The sequence below is a fragment of the Colobus angolensis genome, unplaced genomic scaffold, assembly GCF_000951035.1.
Source record: "Colobus angolensis palliatus isolate OR3802 unplaced genomic scaffold, Cang.pa_1.0 Scaffold48, whole genome shotgun sequence".
NCBI lineage: Eukaryota > Metazoa > Chordata > Mammalia > Primates > Cercopithecidae > Colobus > Colobus angolensis.
The window spans coordinates 4,078,123-4,084,706 of NW_012118265.1; the positions used below are offsets into that span (position 1 = coordinate 4,078,123).

The 6,584-nt window shown below is 38.5% G+C and overlaps 1 protein-coding gene and 1 pseudogene across 1 annotated transcript in view; one reads left to right on the forward strand and one right to left on the reverse strand.

Moving 5' to 3' along the window:
- The window catches only part of LOC105523903 (selenoprotein T), a 34,440-nt gene that overhangs the window by 17,173 nt on the left and 10,683 nt on the right, over positions 1-6,584 (forward strand). The window lies entirely within an intron of this gene.
- LOC105523990 overlaps positions 1-6,584 on the reverse strand; it is an 8,591-nt pseudogene that overhangs the window by 1,141 nt on the left and 866 nt on the right.

Sequence of the window (6,584 nt, forward strand, 5' to 3'; positions counted from 1 at the left end):
GTTGGTCATTCTTTCTATTGTTAAAACCCTTTGCCTTATTTTCCTTTGAGGTTAATTAGATTTTGGTGTCATAATTTGGGTGGTCTCACATAATTTCGAGTCTTATTCTGGATCTGCCACCTACTAGTTATATGACTAAAACAAGTTAACCTCTCTGAGTTTGTTTGCTCATTTATAAAGTGGGCATGATAGAACTTCAAAGGATTGTCTTGAGGGTTTAGTAAGAATATAGCTAGCTAGCTAGTTTGTTCAAGGACATAGGTATCTGATAAATCTTAATGTTTTTTCCCCTGTTGGCTGAATCAAAACAGAAATAAGAGTTAAAACTGCTGGTAAGCCTATTTTGTCCATCTTTCTATTTTGCCCATAGTTAGAAAGCCACTTTTGTTATATTCTGCACCAATCTCCAAAGTTCATTTTGTTTTAGCTTTTATTATTTTAATTAGCCCAGTTTATTTTTGGTTATGTTCATCTCTTGTGCTTATCCTTTAGATACATTGTCTAAAACCAAAAAGCCATGTTTCTGAAGCAGAGTTTTTAAAAGATACTTTATATTTCTCATTAAGGTTGTTTGTGACTCTAGACAGAATCCCTCCCCACACACAATCTCCAGCTTATCTATTTTTCAAGATCTAAGTTAGAGTTCTTGGCATTATTCACATTTTTACTGTACCTTCTTGAAGATGAAAGAGTCCAAAAGATTTAAAGGTTTTTGAGCAGAATTATACATAAAAAACTGTCATAGTTTGGTGTTGCTATAGTAGAATATCACAGACAAGGTAATTTATAAAGAAAAATTTCTTTCTCATAGTTCTGGAGGCTGGGAAGTTCACTGTCAAGGTACTGGCATTTGTTGAGGGCCTTCTTTCTGAGTCAGCTCATGGTGGAAGGTCAAAGAGAGGGCAAGCGAAAGCAGGTGATTGAACTTGCAGCCTCACCTCCCATTAGACCCTGCCTCCCAACAGTGTTCCATTAGGTTTCTTTTCATCCTATGCTTTTTGTAGGACATATTCAAACCATAGCACAAACATACCTGTTAAAATTTTAAATCACTGTTAAAGCGTGTTTCCTTGTTATATGTGGAAAGCATTGCCTAGTAATAACTTAATAGTCTGAAGGTAGTTTTCTGAAGAAAAAGTGGACATAGTACAAACATCTTAATACATTTTTTGATTTGTTTTGTGGAGTGTTACGTCATATAAATTGCAGTTGCACAAAAGTGAATAAAGAAAGGTAATTGTAAAATTTGATGCATCTAAGGTTAAATACTTTAACGTTCTGTTCACTGAACTATGCAGAAGATGGGAATTTTTATTTATTTATTTATTTTAAGAGAAAAAGACCCAGAGATGATTGAGAGGTTCAGGTTAAATTAACATGACGGTGCATTCATCTCATTAGGTTCCCTAAGATTCCCAACCCATGGTGTGTTGGCCACTTGATTGATTCACAGGTTTTTTGGAGAGAAGATCTTTGCAAGATGGCTCTTCTGCTCTTGAAGACTGGCAGTAGTTACAGGTACAGATAGATATGTTACTGGTTTTGTACAAGATGCAAAAGATGAATGGTGATCAAGCCACCCTGGCCACAGGAGAAAGCACATGCAGTTATTCATCAAGAGACAGTACACTTCATGTTTATTTTTTAAAAAATCCAAGGCTTTGGGATCAAGAGAAGGTAAGGTGCTATTGAACAGTTTTGAGTAGTGGCACCACCATGCTAGAAAAAGATAAATTGGGCTTATAGATGCTGTTATAATAAACGTTATAAAATGAGAGTGCTAACAAGTACAAAGGAAACAGATATATAAAACTTTATTCGAGTTAGCTGGGTATTCTGTTGGAGATTCTTAGGAGCTGTGAATGGAGGCAGGTGGGGGATGACTAGTGAGAGGAAGCTCAAGTAAGGCACATCCTTCCTGCTAGTAATTCTTAGAAGCTACAGATAAGCTTGTCAGATTTTAAATGTTAGTCAAAATAAATATACCTGAAGTTTCTTGCTTGGAAAAGCAGGTCAGATGTGACTAGAAAGGGAGGGTTTTGTTTTGTTTTTAATGGAGGATTTTAGAAGGGAGTAGTGTAGAATTTGGAGCTAGAAAGGATCTTACACATGAAAATACGAAAAGTAGACTTTGTAGGTTTATCTAAGATTTTTGTTTAGTGACAGAGCTAGAACTAGGATCCAGGGTTTCTCTTTCATGGTTAGTTCAGCTAGGAAGAATATTTAAAGAAGCCAGGATAATTAAGATGAACCTTGATAGGTATAGGAAAGAGGTAAGAGAACAATCCAGTAGGTAAGAAGATGGAAGAATTTTAAAATTATTTTTATAAGAAATAGATATTATTAATTTAGAATTTATGAGTTGTTTCACAGAGGGCTTGAAGTGGGAAAACAATTGAAATTATATAGACCATATAAATACTTCTATAAAACATTTGTTAAAATTGATTCTGTAATTCATTGTCATTTGAATAAAATGGGCCTGCGTCAATATTAATCAAGTGCTATTTGAATGTCTACTTTCAAGTAGCTGAGACTACAGGTGCATGCCACTATGCCCAGCTAATTTTTGTATTTCTTGTAGAGACGGGGTTTCACCATGTTACTCAGGCTGGTTTCAAACTCCTGAGCTCAAGCAATACACCTGCCTTGGCCTCCCAAAGTGCTGGCATTACAGGCATGAGCCACTGCACCCAGCCAAAGTGAGACATGGTTTTACGCAGGTGAATACTATGGTGGAATGTACACTCAGGCAGCTGAATTGATTGGAGGAAGGATAGGTGGAAAGCAGCATACCAATTATTATAATAGTTGAAAGGCAGCTATGGGTATGTGGTGATAAGCCCAGTTGCAATAGAAAAAGCAAATAATGGAGCTGAGTTGGAGGACTGCTTTGAGAGAAGAAGGCTGGATATGTAAGGAATATTATGTTCAGAGTACATTTGTTTCTCTCAGTCTGTGTTCCTTTTTTCCCTCTCATCTCTCCAACCTGTGTTTCTTATAACTAGTCTTAAGTCTTTTCTCTTATTTAGTAATTATGGAAATGTAAAAAAAAAAAAGTTTGTTTTAACAAATTCAGGAAAGGCATGGTGACTCATGCCTGTAATCCTAGCACTTTGGGAGGCTGAAGCGGGAGGATCACTTGAGGCCAGGAGTTTGAAATCACCCTGGACAGCATAGTGAGATCTCATCTCGAGAAAAAATTAAAAAATAACTGGGCATGGTGGCACATGCCAATAGTACCAGTTATTGAGGAGACTGAGGTGGAAGGATTGCTTATTTCCTGTTTATCTTATACTTTTACCTGTTGGTTGTAGATTGATTTCAGGTGACATTTGAATAAACCCAATAATGAAGCTAGGACTTTCTACGTCTTAGAAGCCACGTGTTAGGCTCATTTTGTGTGTATTTCTACAGTGGCAGACACTGTAATGCTCTAAGAGTGTGGCAGCTGTAAGAGAAATCACCTGGTCTCATGTAATATCGTTCCTTAACCTGATAAGCTACTACTTGTGTAGTGTTGTTTTTGTAACTTAAAATAAAATAACTGAGCACGCTTTTTATCTTCATTCAGAGTGTTTGCAGCTGTTTGTTTCTTTGTTTGTTTGTTTTTGAGACAGTCTTACTGTCTCCCAGGCTGGAGTGCAGTGGTGCAGTATCGGCTCACTGCAACCTCCGCCTCCTAGGTTAAAGTGATTCTCCTGCCTCAGCCTCCCAAGTAGCTGGGACTACAGGCACGTGCCACCATGCCCTGCTAATTTTTGTATTTTTGGTAGAGACAGGGTTTCACCATGTTGGCCAGGCTGGTCTCAAATTCCTGATCTCAGGTGATCCACCTGCCTCAGCCTCCCAAAGTGCTAGGATTATAGCACTGTACTGGCTGATAGTCACTTTTTAAAATCCCAATTCTTCATTTCTAGAGAAGGAACTCTGTTTGGATCTTCTTGTTACAGGTTTGTATTTCTGGAACATCAGCTATAGCAAGGAATTGGGCCTCATTGTGTAAATGGGACCCAACGCTATGCGTGGATGACTGTTGTGAATCAAACAGGAGGGTGAATTGGAGATACTGTGAAAACAGAAAACCACAAACAAATATTTGTTTTGTAACAGTAAATATCTGCGATCTTGTTCATGTTGTCTTTTAATGAGGATGCGAGAGACTGGGGTTTATGATTGGCCCAGGTTTGATATAAGTAGGCATTTGACTCCAATTAGCAGCAAATGTAATAGAGAAGGTAAAAGTGGGATGGTTGGCACTATGAATTAGGACGCTGAACACATATTGCTCTGTCATCCAGTCTGGAGTGCAGTAGTGTGATCTCAGCTCACTGTAGCCTTCACCTCTCAGACTCAAATGATCCTCCCACCTCAGCCTCCCTAGTAGCTGGTACTTCAGGTATGTGGTACCATACCTGGCTAATTTTTCTTTTTTTTTTTTTTTCTTTTTTTTTGTAGAGACAGAGTCTCACTATATTGCCTAGGCTGGTCTTGAACTCCTAGGATCAAGTGCTCCTCCTGCTTCAGCCTCCCAAAGTGCTGGGATTACAAATGTGAGCCACCATGCCCAGCCTATGATAGACTTTAAAAACCACAAAATCAATTTAAAATAGCATGGACAAGAGATTTTGCTGTATTTTCAAAATTTCCTTTCTGTTATGCATAGATCATCTAATATGTAAGCAAGATCTTCTTTTAGAAAAGTACAGTTTCCAAAATATTTTAAATCAAGCAATTGCAACAGTTGATTCCATATAGTAAGGTATCTCTGTATTACTAGAAAGGGATTTGCAAAGTGATAGCGCTTAAGATTTCTTTTCGGCCGGACGTGGTGGCTCACGCCTGTAATCCCAGCACTTTGGGAGGCCGAGGCAGGTGGATCATGAGGTCAGGAATTCAAGACCAGCCTAGGCAACATGGTGAAACCCCATCTCTACTAAAAATACAAAAAAAATTTAACTGGGCACAGTGGCGGGCGCCTGTAATCCCAACTATTCAGGAGACTGAGGTAGTTGAATCGCTTGAACGCGGGAGGTGGAGTTTGCAGTGAGCCAAGATTGTGCCACTGCACGCTAGCCTGGAGAACAGAGCAAGATTCCGTCTCAAAAAAAAAAAAAAGATTTCAGGAGTTAGGTTTAATTACTAAGGACATTTAGTCCAGGGGCAGAAGGATAGGCAGCTGAAGCAACATTTTTATGTTCATATATTTCTCTGGAGGTGTACTGGGAGAGGCAGTTTTAACTCATTGACCTAGAAAGAGTGGAATCATTTGAAAGAACTGGGTGAGGTGGTAGAGGTGATGGTTACTAGCTCTTTACCATGTATACCTTTAACATTTGTCCACTTTGGTATGTTACATTTTGGAAAACATCTGTTAGTAGTAGTGATTGCTGCTTCACAACAGAAAAATTATTTTAGGGAAAGCAATTATATAGGAAAAAAAGTTCCTTGGTTTTTCTTCACAAGTCTGGAAGCAAATATAAGGAGGAATATGCATAAGTAAACTTGTCTAAAAATATGTTATGGCCGTCTTATAAACTGCTTTATTTTTCAGAAGAAAGAAAAGTTCCATTTTAAAGTCCTTTTTGGAATCTGAGATTGTTAGCTAAATTCTATTTGGAGTTTCACACAAAGGTCTAAGACTTAACTGAAGATTTAGGGCCTGATGAACCAAGTAGATTTATGCTTCTAAATACATTAGCCAGAAAAGTGGGTAACTAGGGGGAATCTGACTGTTAGTTCAGCCTGCGCATATGCACATCTCTAGTTGAGTCTCTTAGGGTTTCCCTTAAGGGACTTCTTGGGGCTCATAAGCTTGGTCCTCTCAGAAGAATCTCTGTATCTTCATCATGGAAAAACCAAGGAGGCCAATTTTATGGGTACCCATGGTGGCATTGTGGACAAAAGGAACTTATTTCCTCGACATATGAAGGATGGCTCTTGAATCATCAAATTGTTAAATTTGGGGTCTCATGGAAAGGGCCTAGGACCCCAAATCACAAAGACTGTGTTCTGGTCCCAGCCCTGGCACTAAGTGAGGACAGGACCGTATCTGTGTTACTCACCACTAAATACTCGCTGCCTACTACAGTGCTTACTATGTAATAGGCATTCAGTAAATATTTGAGTGAGTGAAATAATACATTGAATGCATAACTTTGGAAAAGTCACTTTATCTCTCTGGGTTTCATTTTCCCCACTTCATCTATAAAATATAAGTTTTGACTAACCAAGTCTCTAGTTCTCAAATTACTGCATTAAAAGTTAGAAAGATACAGTTATTTTAGATAATCAACTCCATTGTAAACACCAGTGCAAACTTGGGCACTGATATCTGGTGGCATTTCTTGGTTTTAAGGTAGTTAGGCTTATAGGTTATCTAGATTATTTTTGTAAAAAGCAATATTAAACTTTTTTTTATGTTTGCTTTTGCTTTTTTGGTGTAAAGAAAGGATTTATAAAACTTTTTGCGGCCGGGCGCGGTGGCTTAAGCCTGTAATCCCAGCACTTTGGGAGGCTGAGACGGGCGGATCACGAGGTCAGGAGATCAAGACCATCCTGGCTAACACGGTGAAACCCCGTCT